Below are 16,179 nucleotides of genomic sequence, written 5' to 3' on the forward strand. Positions count from 1 at the left end.
TCCAACCTACAGAAGATCAAACAACAGATAAAATTGAAACATCGAAGATGCATTAAGTGAATTAACTAGTCATGATCGTATCATAGTAGCTAATTCATCATGGCGGTCCATCGCACAGGTTGTACATACAAGTATCCCTATGGCACTTAACCCGTATGGCGATGCTAAAACCGGCTGATCTGCCAGCCAGGGCATATCGTTGATGACGCTGTTATAAATTTAACAACAACTGTAGGGTAATACACCATCGATTATAAATGTACTCAACCTGTTGATAGCAGTGGTGGCGTGAAGAAGCGTCGGTAGAAAAGACATCAGCAAATGACGAGTTCATTGAAAACCGGTTTTCGAGTACGCTACGCAGATTGAACTAAGAACACCTAAAATAAATGTTCGCTACCGTCGCTCACTATTCGGTCAGAAAGCTGGCTCCTTTTAACACGAAATAAGTGTCTATGCTTAGAATCGAATCTAGATCACCACGAGTCCCTAAAATTACCACCTAAATACGTTACCCAGTAAGCTATCACGAGTACAGACACGAGAAAACTCAAAAAGTTATTCAAATAGCATTGCAGAACCAACCAAATGCCGCGCTAGTGATGGTTGAATACTTAAATAGTTATTAGAGAATTCTAGTAAAAGTAATTCTTACCTCCGTCTAAAACGTGGTTAAGCGTGACTCACACGCGGTCTGATGACATCATCTATCTGTTCGGATAGGTCTCTACTCTTGCAAAATATAGACGATCTTCTCGCTGCGATAGCACAGTGAAGATATTCGCAAGGCTTGTATGGACAGTCAGATCGCATGGAACACGACGCAGCGGTCGAACTAGGACAAGACAGAAAATATTCATCGCAGACCATTACTTTTATTTATGAAGTCAACTAACGGGGTTATTGACTAACAAATGAGCACACTTCTGCTTTATGCAATGAGCATAAAACCTCCGAACAAACGACATCATTTATCGACCGATGAGACTCCGACTTGCCACACGGAAGCATGGCGATGTAATGTTCGGGCTCCCACTTCCTAGACTGTGTGAAGGACCCTATATGATTTCGTCTCAAAACGACACCCTCTATAAGTATGATGTAGCAATCCTGAATCGATGCTGGAACCATGGTCCTGGATTTATCTATAGTGTGACATCTACATATGCAATCTAGATACCAAATTGATCAACACCGGTGTCGTCGCTTGGGTGGGGTGATATCTTCGTAGATACGCCTAAACTGCACCGTTGAACCCTGGTGTAGGCCACTCATCTTCCGCCCAACGAGAGAACCTAGACCGTGTCGTCTGTTTCGCACAAGGCAGGAACCATAAGTCAAGCGTGCGGGTTATACCGAACCGACTGCTGTTTGCTTTAGCAGCTTCTCACGGCGTCCATAGAGAAAAGCAGGATTAGCCATCACTATAAATATATATATATATAGCCTCTACTGGTATTTACTCAAGAGATCAAGTATGCCAACGGGCAGAAGGGTGGTTGCGACTCACTTGTTTTCATATCAAGGAGCCAAAGCGGGCCGAGCCTATTTTGGTAACACTTGTTGCCCCCCAACACTTGTTGACTTTCTGATCTTGTGCCGTCATGCTGCTTTCGCCAGCGAAAATCAACGACTTGACCCCTCGTTCTCTTCAGTCCGCCTATACTGTTTATATGCCCGCAGGTGCGCATGGCCATAGAAGCTGTAAAAGCCATAGTACTAGTTGTGGAGGCAGTACATTCATCTAGATAAATACTCTAATGGTAGTAATAGTGAAAGCTGATGTGTCTGGTGACTTGATCGAAAAGTCACTTCCTAGCAATAGATTGCCACTTTTGCTATTGCCGGCAGCTGCGATCGCTGAAACATGGTAAACTGTGCATACGTGCAGATGTGCCGAAGTCAGACGCAACACGATTGTTGGCTGTGCTTTTCTAAGCACTAGGTACAAATGCGCAGTCCTGGCTGTCGTACAGGCACAGCACGAACGCGAGCTGTCGTCACAATGCGAGGGTTAATGTGGTAGCTGAATATTGTTGATTAGGTCTGTTCTGCGCTTTTGGCAACATGAATAGATATTGGTATTAATAAACATTAGGTACGTACATGCAATCAATTTGCTTTATGATTTGTTACCTGCCTAAGTTGAGTTGAACGGCTGGCTACCCGCTTGGTAATACTGTGGTATCAATAACTGCTGTTGGCTTTAGTCCGCAGTATCGCATAGGAAATCAACAATTAGTTTGGCGACGCTTTCTCCAGAAACAGCCGGAAGACGGAAGAATCATTCGGATTGCAAAAGTAGAGGTTCGTCTACCACCGATGTTTTCACGACTTATATCAGTGATTTTCCACGCACCACACATCAAGATATGGGCGGGCGAAAACAACACCAGATCAATCATTACTACCATCATCGTATTACCTACTACCAATCATGTTTGCGGTACGACAAAAGTAAATAACGGGTGACTCTCGACAATATGTTGGGCGGGTACTATCGAAGATTGAGCAGTGCTAAAGCGTTCACGCTGGATCAGCCTGCATATAGTGATTATAGGACGTTTGAAAGCTTCCCGGAAGGTTTGAGTGGGCGGCCCTGCCCGAACGAAAGAACGTACTCCTTGGGAATTTTTCCTGGCATCTCTTTCAGTTTCGAGGGAGCTGCTTGGATACTTTACTGCGTTCCCGTTCCACGGATCTATTAGGAACGCAAACATAGGCACAAAAACAATAACGGGAATGTTCATGTCTGCGATCCATCTCTCGCTTGTTCATTTGGTGACAGTATTTCTGGCGGGTACATTAACGGTCCCAAATGACTAGACTAATTAATGGAGGGGTACTTATTTACTGTACACTAAAAACAACGCACCTCACCGGCTGTGTGAAAGATTGGAGTGTCTCTGCTCGGACGGTTGTGCTGGGAGTCTGACAGCACACGTGAATGAAGCAATCATACTTACTGTCACTGTTGACCAAATATATGTGCTTGCCCTTACAGATGTATAGCTATGCACAAAGTTCGAATCGTGCATACCCAGTGACTGGACGCTTGGGCGCGACTGCTATGGCATCCCGCACCTGCGGCAAACATAGGCAGCAGTAGCCTAGGTCAGCCGTAATCTATTGTTAGGTCTGATCAGGTACTAGCAAAAGTGGTCACGCCAATGGACCTAAGCGGCCGTGAGGTGCTTTCGGTTAGGGAAATTCAATGGTGAACAAATCGAACAGACGCAGAATGAGGTAGTGCTCAATAGGCAAGGAGAGCGAACTCGAGATTTAGCGAATTCCTATCAGAACGTTTTTATATTTTATTAACGAAATGTTTTATGGTGTGTGGCATGATGAGACGACAGGTAGACAGAGCCGAAGTACTATCGCCGATGTATGTAGGCTTGAGTATTACGTGAAGGTAACTGTGCAGGACACAATATCGGCCTTGATGATAAAACATCATCATGACCGTTCTTCGATACCCAGCTGCTATCTACATGTGCACAGCCCAGTATGAAATTGGGAGAATATTGAAAGAACAGCGTTAGCGGTGGCGTCAAAACGACAGGCTGAGATGACCCTAATCGCAGTATCTCACTATTTCTATTGAACCTTTGTAAACGATGCGGAAACCAAGTACTTTTATAAACAGGTCGCCTGCGTCGTACTGTACAACCAGTAGCTGATTTGCACCCTTCGCGCTTCTCTCCCAGTTGTTTTCATCTATTGAGGTTCACTGATGAAATGTTTGCCTTACTACTTGTCTCGTTAGACACTTCGGCGTAATATTAACTATATGCAGCCATTGGCTCATTAAGTAAGATAGGACTAGAACGGAATTGGTTGTCACTCGTGGTTCGAGGGTATGGTCGAACATGCTGGCCGCGCCTTAGCACCACGCCCCATGGCGGCGGTTGGTGCCACTATCGACCTTGTCTTCTCGTCTGTTTTAATCTATTTGTCTGCGATCTGAGCAACGACATTGCCCCATGTGACTACATGGTGGCGGGCAAAGTATTATAGGAAACTTGTTGTACGGCATCAGCGGCATCGACATAGAACCAATGAGATCACCACCAATGAGTCGCATCGTTGCGCTGTCACCGAGCACAGACAGCTACTGATGCATCGGGGATGACTCATCTCGTCTATCGACGCGAAGCGCGTGCGAAGTGCTAGTTCAGTCATCGCCTTGCGATATAGTAACGTCGCTGTGGCTTTAGACGGAAGTGGCTACAGCTGCTTCATATAGCGATCGGTGATGGAGTTAGTCACCACTAGCCGGCGCGACTCAGTGAGCTGCTGTTAATACTTTTTTTTTCATTGATTTCATCAAGCGTTAAACGAAAACTGACAGACAGACGGACAGACAGGCAATGCCGTCGGCAGATACCGTCACTTATATATAAGTGACGGTAAAGTCATATATGACTTTATCTATCTTCAAACAGCCGCGTGCTTTTTCGCATTGGTAGAACGAAGGGGGATTACCTAAGGCGCTTCGGTTTCCCAACGGTGGCCGGTATCTTACGTTATCGTTTGTGCAATTATTCTCCTCCGCGGCTCATCTGTTTTTTGTATGAGGTAGTCTCGTCTTGCGGCATTTGACACTGCGTGATTTCTGGTTTCCATAATTGGGTCCTAGTAAAATCCAGCTAACCGAGTATACTGACTATGGCTTCTCTTATTAATGATGGGCAGCTGGTTGCATAGTAGGCATCTATGTCCTTGATGTTCCAGTGTTAAATTTCGGTCTGACGCCATGCTGGCATCTTATAATAATAAATACAATAAACAGGGGACGGCGTTGGCGACGGGCAGAAGTATCTTATGCGGCTTTCTTGTCCGCCGTCTGGACACACGAGTCACTTAGCATGACCAAATGACTACGTCACTGGGCCTGTTTGCCAAGCGTCACCGCGTCTTTTTTTCGGGCTTCCCTGCTTCGGCATATTTTTTCGCTTTTGGGCTAATCGCAGAAAGAAGTGGCATACAATACGGGCGACCAGGATCGTCGACCAAATGGGCCTGTGGAACATTACACGGTCTGATTGACGAACGCTCTGCTCCCGGCCACATCAAGAGAACTGCTCTATGCCAGCTGGAAAGACAAATTTTGCCTATCCCAAAAACGCTCCTTGTATCATGAACCTGCCGGTGAGTATGCGTCGATGCGCTATGCATTGAGCGAGCGTAGTTTCACTTGCGGTATTTACTGTCTAGCGTGGAAATTGCACTAACTCAAAGTTAGGCGGTGACGTACCAGCCGCTCAGGCTGAAACACCTTTCCAAGCCGCTCCCGTGAGCAAGTAGCTATTATGAAACTGGGTTGGGTTTTTTCTTATGCAGCCCTCCTTAAAGCTCTACTCCTTGCTTCGACTTTCCGCCCCCTAAGCAAGCTCGGCGTCGGCTTAATCAACATCGCAGTTCTTATAAGCTATACTTTGCATCTAACGCTGTGTGGTTGTAACGAATAATAGTTGTAGCACGCAAGGGCGAAATTCTGTTAGGTTCCAAAAGCACAACAGTAATATACATGCTGGTGACCAAGCAAACTATAGTACATTCATATAAAGGATAATTCTGCCCCTGTTGGGAAGCAGCTCATCTTGTCTCGATGAACACGCTTTAAGGTCCTTGCCCTCTAGCGGGCATGGCAAGTAGCGTTCGGCTGGCGAAAGTAAGACCTCGCAGACGATACTCGATCTGATTGTCAGACGGCCTCGTGGGAAGAGCAACTGAACCGAACTCGGTAGTTACTAGTGATTCTACTGGTAAAAGTGGCGGTGAAAGTGTTGTGGTTGCAGTGGATCATAGTCCGCACAATGTTAAAAAGCAAGTAAAGGGTGTGAATGTATAGTGCTGTCATTTATCACCCGATGCCACCCACCGATGCGAACCAACATCGACGACCCATTTACTAGAACTACATTAACCACAGTTTGGCTACTTGTGATTTTAGAAGATCAGGATGAAAACGAAAATGCGCGCCAAACGGAGAGAAAAGACGATAAAGAGCCGTTGGCGGCAGTGACGGCGGCGGCGGCGGCGGAGCCGCCGCTAATCAAGCCCGTACCGCCGGTAGATATTTTCTACCGCCCAAATATAACGATGTACGCGCGATTCGCGTATACCTACATGCGTTCGTGTATGTATGAGCACGATTTAACGATTAGACAAGACGACCTACGACGATGCGGACTGCAACCAAGCTGCGTTGCCATTAGAAAGCGAGTGGTCATCGGAGACTCCAGAGCTCCGTCGGATAGACTTGTTAGAAGCTGCTCTAACTCGATGCTGTAGCCATTACTGCTGTTGTTGATGGTGCTATTGCGGAACACCGCAAATGAAACGGCTCAAAAAGAAAAGTTGGAGCATCCGTGTCCACCCCGGGTAGAACAGATGGAGGAAAGCTGTCTTTTCCCGTGCGAGTCGGCTTCGGTCGGCTAGAGTAGATGGTGCTTTTAACGGCATCAGCGTATATGGCAGGTCCCAGGCGGTAGTAGACGTTGTCGTTGGAGTCGTCGTCGTCGTCGTCACGCTTGTGTTGTTCCCATTCTATGGCTGCTGCTGTTATTGGCGGCAAAACAACGTCCGTTAGCGATTTGTTTGTGAAACGCTTTGTTGTTCATGTAAACGCCAGAGTGCGGAAAAGAGCGACCGCGCGCGGCTGAAACTTGAGACTATTGCAGAATAAGTTTGGTTGTTTCTCTCAAATCTCACGGAGACGCCAGGGACTGCGACGAGAATCGAGTGTTGACCGTCTCGTGATCGCGTAAGAGCAAATAACAAAGGGTACGCGCGTCAGGAAGATATGCACGCCCGATCCGTGCTATGGCTGTGGGTACAATAATGTGACCACCGCAGCGATTCTCCTGTTTGTCGTTAACTGGCTTTTTCCGAGCATAAACTTGTCTGTTGTCATGCGCGATGCAAAAGGAACACCGGGTACTACTGCATCGCTATTGCTGGACCCGTAGATTCGTAACTGGCCGGAGGTCGAGAAGGTGGCGACCCGGTCTTTTTACAGCGGTACCAATAGACCGCAGTGGTTGTATCGTGCAATGAGAAGAGTCTGTATGTAGCGTTTGAAATGTGGTCGATTGTGCTTAGTTGCTTTGTAGCAAAAGATGAGTCCTCTCTGTAACTATAACGAAAACATAAGGAGTCGTATGTCGATGGCGACGTGTACTTCTGCCTAATCATCGCTTCATCGAGAGCTGCCCTGTAGAGATTGCAGTGCCGTCTATTTACCTGGTCTTCCTTTATTACAAGATAGAAGTAGAGCAGCAGCAGCAGTAAAAGGTCCATTGTACACTTCGATAATGTACGTCTCGTTGTTTTCATGCGGCCACTATACAGAGAAGATAAGCATATCGCTATGGTATGTTGCAAACGTACCCTTTGACAGACTCTCTTCGTCTGGCAGGAAGGAGCTTCAGTCCTGCTGCGTTCTGTGACTGAATGTGGTTTATGAGGTCTTCGGTACGTAAACGACGTGACTAAAATCAAGAAAGACAGATATGCACCACTTCAAACGGCTGGTTCCCACAACAGAACCGTTTCTTTACGGCGGGTCTCGAACATAGAACACCTGACGCGTTCTCAAGTTTAGGGTGGGAACACGCTACCATTCTTTGCGCGATCGCACGGCGCGTTTGGCAAATATTCGGACAACATCGAAGTAGCTAGAATATCTTAAAGGCAGTACTGTCTATTCTACATTAAAGGGCAAAGCTGGTATTCATAGGTTTGTCAAGACCGCTCCGTACGCATGCACCTGCCTCGTAACATCTGAGTAAATCAGGTTACTCAAAGCGGTAACGACCTCACTGGACATAATATAAAATTGTTATTTAGATCGGTTTAATCGAAGGAGGCTTCACAGGAGCAAAAAAAACACATCGTTCCGTCGATCGCTCCATCGAATTTGTGGAACTTGCGATAGCATTGACCGCTGCATTACCCGGATAATACACACTCGGGCTGTTCCTACGAATCAACTAGCCCTGTTAGTGGATATATTATAGATCGACTATATCTAAACAAAAGCATTTCTAATGGTATTCAATGCAACAACCATGATCATAGTTTTAACTTCAATTCTGGACCTGAATTACCAGCTTGTCATTTTCAATACAGCTTTTTATTAATCCGCAAATAAGCTTGTAATGAAGACCGTGCACTAATCGATATTGATAGGTAGATATCTTAAGATAAAAAAAAATCACGAAAATTTAACAGCTCGTAACGACGACAAAGTTCCAAGAGCTGTGAACTGTCGCAACTTATCTGGACGATTCAATTGGCAGTTGGTATTCGCTTCTCTAAAACGGCTATAAGTTTATGCAGCAAAAGCCAGCTGCGCCAAGACGTTCTAACACATTTTTAAGCCCTTAATCTCAACTTGCGCTATACCTCCGCAAATTTTTATAGGTCACATGAAAATTAAAAGTAACGTGGACCTTCGATACCGAGAGAAAAAAAAAAACTAAAATTTTCTCCGTATTTTTGATGCGAGACCGCCCACTAGAAAAAAAAAAACAGGTTGGATATTAGTTGACCTTCCTCCACATCTTGAGAACGATGCACTCCTGTTCGTGTTGACGAGGTAGGAAGAGCTGGCTTGTTTTGTACGCCGAACAGCGTGCACGCCCATGAAATCCGCCTCCTTAATAGTCCTCAATTAGAATGCATTATTACCGTGCACAGTTAGCGATGGTTTTTGTTAGTGCTTTCGTACTTCACACGTGCGCAATGACGGACTCGAACCAAAAACATTTTGAGCCTTGCATCCAGCTGTTATTTCAGTAAGTATTGCACCTCGCTTCGTAGCAACGATAACAGTAATTGTATCATAATTTTTGTGCTTCTCTCCCCGATGCGCTAATTAGTCGTTTATTTACCTATGTTCAGTTGTACATATATTTAGTGTCACCATGGTACCCACACGGTTGCCGTTCGTTCGTACACAGTTACTATATATTCGAAGCCCTTTGCCGCTATTGTACTGTGATGGTTTTGGTAGTTACGGTGAGGGTTATTGTTTTAACGCTATCGGTGAAAGTAAATGGAACGACGCTTGCCGCTCGCAGAGAAGTACATCGTGTACATATAACAGATTAGAGCACGTATTACCTATGTCCGTGGCTACGTCAACAAACGTGTGCTGCCCAGCGCTTTTTCATCCTTGAATTAGTACTGTGTCAGTAGTCGCATGTACGTAGAAGTCATCTGCTGTGGCCGTTCAGATGCTGTATCGGGAGTGACTCTCTGCGCGTGAGACGTTCGTGGTTTTTGCGCACTTTGGTGGCCTACGACGCGCAGCGAGAAGTCAACATGGCGACCATCGATTGTAGAAAGCCATGGCACTTTCTTTTTGGATTTTGGAGTGAAATAACGTTACATTCGTGGGCTGCATGTTCGTGGGTGAGTGAATGCCGACGATTTTCAGGTGCCGGCTTGCAGATAGGCACTATGCACGCGATCCATCCACCTTGGACCAATGGGCAAAGCAAAGAAACCGGCCAATCAACGTGCGAGGGACACCTGATAGACGAGACAGTCGGGGTAGTTTTGTAGCATCGTGGATACTCTATGGGTCGTCGTGGTCTAGTGGTTGACGGTACTGATAGCGTTAGTGATGTGAACGACGCAAGCCACGCAAAATGCAAAATGAATAGTTCATCGCAAATTAGCTCCCCTATCCTTCATCAAAATGTTGGTTTTTGTTGATTTTACTTTTTAGATATGACCGTAGTTCGCCGTTCTAGGTAGCAGTAGGACGGCAATACATAGTGGACTGTTTGATCAACGGGTCATTGACTGGATTGCGTAGAGTTACTTTATTGCTTCGAGCTGCCGTTAGTGGCATGCGCCGCTAAATGGAAAGGCGAGGGTCGGGATGAGCTAAATGTTATCATCTAGCAGATAGCTGGAACCCCCGGCGTTTCGGTGGGTGAGCGATTCTCCGTAATGGGGAATTTGTCTGGCTGTGTACAGTTTAGTGAGGAAAAGGAAAAAAGAGATATGAAGGAAAGAATGGAACTATAATTATTATTACGATGCATGTTCTGAAGGCATTTGTGTTATTATTGTTTTTACTAGGTTTTACTTCTTCACGGCTGTGTGATGGGTCGGATTAGACTTGATCAATGACATGATCTGAAGAAGGCGCCGTTGTAACGATGTTTCTCAATGTTTGTATGAGAAAACCGATAACAATAGTATAATATAGCGGCGTATTTCTATTACGCTGACAAAAACCGATGCCACTCATTCTGGAATAAATGGAAAACACAACGATGTAACTATAGTCTGCCCTTTTGTTTAAACGATCCTCCCGCCAACGACGCGTTGGCTTAAACTTGAATTTATGCGGGTTTAATTTCAAATTCCAACACGCGGATTAAGCTAAACGAAAATGGCAGACGAAGCTAAAAAGAAAAACTCTTCCCAGGAAAAGCTTGCTCAAACGAGTTCAGAAAACGTTGAGACTAACATTAATACTAGATAATTGTTTTTTTCGTTTAGGTGGCATTACGTCATCTTAATTGCATCTATATGTTAAAGCTACATATCGTTAAAAGGGCCGTAGCATCTACTAGATAGTCTAGCACAGGAGTGAAGCGACATCTGGCGTCAGATTCATGCGATTTTCATCATCAACAAATGGCAGGCGAACCTGGAAACTGCCGTAATCAAAGGCTTCATACCTTTCATCTTTTTTCTCTGCTCTGAACGATCGGTCACCTTCATTCTGCCCATCAACGTTCTCCTTGACTTCCTTAAAAGTCCCTATATATATATATATATATATATATAGGAAGTAGCAGTATCACTATACTATTATTAGCAGGCGGGATAGCGCAGAAAATTGAATGTGTACCAAAAGGCCTTCCTGTTTGGCGTTCTTCTTGGTCGGTGATAAATGAAGGAATCATCGATAGTTACTTTTCATTGTTCTAACACAGCATGCCCCAATGGAACAATCACGTTATTATGATTATTATTGGGTACTGGACATTGTTGGCCCCAACTCACAATAGGGCCATTATGAATTTGGTGTCGTCGTTTTTACTCCAACTTAACAAGTTGCGCCATCACTACATCAGTTAAAATGAAGCGATAAGTATGTGTGACAGAAACACTGGACCTCAGATTCCATGTCTAATGAACTGTTTTAGCGAAAGGCAGAGTTAAATATAGTTTTTGAGTCAGCATCAAATATAAACTATCTAACTTCGCAGTCGCTTTCTCGCTTACAGGTTCGTAAAAGAACGTAAATTTTACCTGTTTTGACACGCAGCTGAAGATTCGCTGTATAAATCTAATAAAAAAAAAATTCGACAGAACGTCGTTTTATATCGACTGCTTCATTGCTTCTACGTGTAACTTAAATCTAGCAGCTATTTTTTTTGCCTAAGCCGACGAACGAATTCTGTTGACGGAGCGCTGATCAATTAATATTTCACGTGCTTCCACCACCTTTGCCCATTAGCGGCCAAATCTCTGAGGACAAATTAAGGCCTACTGAAAACCGTGGAGGCAGAAGGTGTCGCCTGGAGCCCAGATAAACCCCGCGACAAATATGACCGCCTGACCCAACACGTCCACCCATTTGCACGTATGTCAGTAATGAGCATCCATTTCTGGGGATCGCGGCACTGGGAAATTGCTGTTCACCTGTAGCAACATGTATGTATCGGCCCTAACAACTATTTCTTGCTGTCGTCATCTTGCTTAAACCATTTAACATATGAGAAGTATTATCGTATTATAATACTAGAGAAATATTCGAACGTAAACCGGCCTTGTCAGAGGCGAAGCTTTTGCGAACAAACGTATTTTGTTCCAGCACCTCCCATTGCAATGTCACAGTGGCATCGTATATTAGTTCAATACGAATCTTGTTAAGACTGCACTAAAAAGGGACGTTGACATAGGCCTCAAATAGCTCCCGTGCTATTTAGAACACCAATCGATAACGGCGGCCATGGCTGTGTTGCTCGAGCGAAATAAGCGTGCTACGAGATCGGCGTTTCTTTCAAAATGTTTGATTACATTTTTGCAGGGCATTTCGCTACTGGGGGGGTGTGACAATGCTAGAATTTAGCGTGCTTGCTGCTATAAGAGTTACACTATATTTGTATTTGCATTTGTCGACCCGAATTTACCCGTTTATCAAAGGTCTCTGGACAGTCCGATCAAACTGAACTCCGATGTCTATCAAAAGAAAACTGATACCGGAATTTACTCCGGTGATTATTATTTTGATGCCTTTTATTAGGACACAAATCGACAGTCTGAGGCGGTCTGGGTTTGTACAATCAAATGTCCTTTATGTACGTACCTCAATTGGAAACGGTAAACGTATAGTAGTATATCCGTCAAGGTGAGACACCTGCGCTGAACGGATACGTTCATGCTTTTTTCGTGCCGAGGCTTCACTGACCGCCAGTTGTGTTAAATCAGGTCGATCGTCTATTTCAGCTCAAAAAACTCCAAAACTGGTCAACTGCCGAAATGATCCATTGTCGTCTATGGGCGCCCATGATTTCGAACAACGAAAGAAAACGAAGCTGTTCTCATTAAAGGAAATAGAGTTCAAGAGTAAAGATGTCGATCGAATGCAACGATCAATTGTGCGTGGCCATGTTGGGAGCAGTTGAGTAACAAAATCCAGTAAAAAAAAAAGTCTTCAAACGAAATGAGTAGACTGCAGATGCTTTCAGATTTGCCCTTTTCGAATCTTGTTGGACAGATGGTACTTTAAACAGACGGTCATCATTTAAATTTGAGTTGAACAGAATTTAAGTTTTTGTCAAAGTACCGGTAGCTAATTCAAAAATGTCTGAATTTGGAATAGAACTAATTCTTATGTAATTTTTTCCTATGTAATAATAATAACGTCAAAAGTTTGTGCTATTGGGTAATAATGTCCTGGTCGCACGAACTCATACTTAATAGTTGGAATATAGTAGCAAGCGGTAAACGTCTCGTGTTAGGTGTCATGGGATCCGTTCATTTTTACTTCGTTTATACATCTGCGCTGATGATTGTTAGTTAATGTAAGCGTTTTTTGTCGTAGCAATTTGCTCGTCTTGGTAAAGCAGCCAGATACACATCCAGACGCATGTCCGTATGAACGTACACTTCTAGCCGTTGTGTTCATTCACGCGAACGTATTCGTACTTAGATCCGTTGTTCGTACACCAGTTTCAACTTCACAACTTCTGATAACAACTCTCATTCCCCTATTATCAGCAGGGCTGCAACAATGTCACCGCCGTATTCCCCAGTTACGAAACGAAGTGTAGCCAAAGCAACCCTACTCGGCCTGGTCAACCCTAGTAACGTATGAATTAACGGCAAGCATAACCCCAGACCCGCATCAGAATCACCAACGGAATCCAACATCTGTGTTGCATTTTTCGATCTGCTCAAGTCTGGCAATGATGCACGGATGTCACGTAATGGCCGCGTTGACTGCCATCGCCAGTGGTACAAGGCGACCCGTATTCTCTGAGATAAATATGTCAGTGTGGGTTACTAGTCTCATCGTGGACGAAGTACTAAACGTTACTGTTGTATCTAGCATAGAAACAACAAGTAGAAGGGTCTGCAATAATATACAATTTTTTGACCAATGAGGGCAGCGGCAGTGGCTCTGACGACGCAAACGGCGAAAATAAGCCTCAAAGGTCACAGGGCCAACCGGTTAAATGTATGCAGATCGACGCGTTGTTGCTGTCGAGGTCGCGATGGCGCAGGGGGGCCAACAAATCCAATAAAAAAGTAGTCAGCAGCGTGTGCATCGGTCGAGAATTAGCGGCCGACTTAGTGCCTAGTTAGCATTCACTGCCGAAGTCTTACCGCATGGATCGATTGGATAGATTGAAGCAGGTTTCTCTTGGCCTACTGTACCTCTGGCCCATTAGTCCTCCCGCGCCCCTACGATGATTAAATGCAGGGAACATGTTCGTCTGTAACCCCATGCAGCGCAGTGGATACTCAGAAGATAATAACTACAATGCATACGACTACGCTACACACACACATACACCAAGACCTATAAACATTATCACAAACGCTTGACGGGAAATAGCGTCGGGGGGTGCAGCGTGATGAAATTAATCGTAGTTACGTTTTCCCGTTGATGTGGCAGCGTGCACGGATATTAGATGCAGAAAAAAGGAATTAGGGCTGCTGTTGTATGTATGGTCGACCAGCTGATTGGATGGCTGAAACCAAAATAGGGGGTTTCGATTGTGACGCCCATCACTGACCGCAGCGGTGCGGAGCATACAATTGAATTAGTTAAGAATCATGGCAGGCATAATCGTCTTTACGCTCAGATGGCCGCCGCAATACCGTTAACCCTCGCAGATGTTAACGAAGAAAAGCGCCGTCGCAAACATCATTGCCGTTTTTGCCCGTTAGCGACGCGGTCTTGCTGGTGCTATTACTGTGTGGCGGAAATAGTCTCTAGCACTAATTATGTATTAGATACAAAAAGGACACAACTGTTTGATACCTGGCGAAAAAGACGATTGTTAGTAGGACAACAAGATGGACCGCGGAAACGCAAAATTTGTCGCTACGCGCATGGACTCTGTGCTAAAGAATTCGTGTAAATATCACAATCTAGACATAGCCGCTGTGTGACTCGCTGTTTCGTGCTAGCGACGCCCCATAGGCTCGTGATGAAAATGATCTTAGCCAATGTGTATATGTAACTATAACGTTATAGATATAGCTCTTCAAAAGGACCAGCGGCCACTTCATTTGGCGTTAAAGTATCAGCCAAACTTGTTTGTACAGCATTATGGTGTACCATACATTGGCTTTCAACACTATCACTTTAGCGGCTGATTTTTGCGGAAAACGCCGTTCAGACGTTTCCTCTGTCTGTTCAGTGTTCGATAATTGAACCGATGAGGGTGTATGCACCTTTCTCGTTCATGGTCGTGTTAGGATCAACAGCGAGCAGCGCCACTTGTCACGGCTTGATGCAATTTATCGTATTGTGTGAGACGCTTTTTTGGCGACACATTATTTCGCGGCTGTCCGATGCCGCCGTTTTCAGCGGACGGAAACGAGCGTCATGCAGAAAATGGACGATGTCCATTTCAATTTCGGTATTCTGTCGTTTTCTATTCGAATGTTTTGCTTAGACTCACATTACGATCATCGGTCGCATGGCTGGCATGCGTTGATTGTCTAATGTACCGTCGCCTTTTTTGAGGCAGCAACGAGCAACCGTTGTTTGGCTCGGCAATGACTCTTGTCATGTTTTTTGTACGGAAGCACAAATTCACTTGTGTCACTGGTATCGTCAGCTGATGGTCGATGCCGCTGCTGCACCGGCGGACCTCTACTTACCAATCGTATGGATTGAAAACCTTACTCGGAGCGGCTACACTGACGAATTTTGCGCTTGTGGGAAGAACGGCTAATCGACATTCATAACATAACAGCATAAATCTTCCGTTTCGGCGTGCATGCGGTGCAAGCTCTACTGTGGAACGGCTCCCTGGATACCTGTAGGGAAACAACCGCCAGTACCAATTACACAGTGTTCCTGTCTCATTGGGGGCGCCCCGTTCAACGTGATGTCCGTGGCTATCTCGTTGGACCGACGAAAAATAGATAGGGTTTCAGCACAGCAGATATGACAGGAATGGAGACGCACTCCATGCATGTCCCTTTCTGCCATGATTTGTCTCCATTTGAAAGAAAATGGCTGGGTTTCGCTTTCAACTCGGTTGCTCATGAACTGTACTACTCCACACAAGTTCATTGCTTCCGTAGCCAGCAGATATTAAATTTTTGTTCTTGGGCAGGATACTCGTAACCGACATCCTCATAGTCGGTCTCTGACGATTTGTTGAAGACATAACGGATGAGTATCTAAGTGCGGGCATTTATTTCTAGGTCGAATTGACATCAACTATTAGAATTTTGGTAACAACAATTTTTTCGGAAGGTTCCAGTTTTGTTTGTGATGCCAGCTTTCCGCTAGCTATTTTCCCCTGTTCAAAATCTTAGGTTGGTGAACTAGTTCTAATACTTCCAGCACAAGTTATTGTAGTATAAACAAACGTACTAGCATATCGTAAGTTCTGCTTCAATTACGTCTCGCTTTTACAGGTAAGTATTTTGTCGAGCGGTTGGCAACAA

The 16,179-nt window shown here is 44.9% G+C and overlaps 1 protein-coding gene across 1 annotated transcript in view; it reads left to right on the forward strand.

Annotated features, from left to right (window-relative positions):
- The window catches only part of LOC111267039 (protein amalgam), a 113,678-nt gene that overhangs the window by 10,042 nt on the left and 87,457 nt on the right, over positions 1-16,179 (forward strand). The window lies entirely within an intron of this gene.

This window comes from Varroa jacobsoni, unplaced genomic scaffold, assembly GCF_002532875.2.
Source record: "Varroa jacobsoni isolate VJ856 unplaced genomic scaffold, vjacob_1.0 scaffold_1142, whole genome shotgun sequence".
Lineage (NCBI taxonomy): Eukaryota > Metazoa > Arthropoda > Arachnida > Mesostigmata > Varroidae > Varroa > Varroa jacobsoni.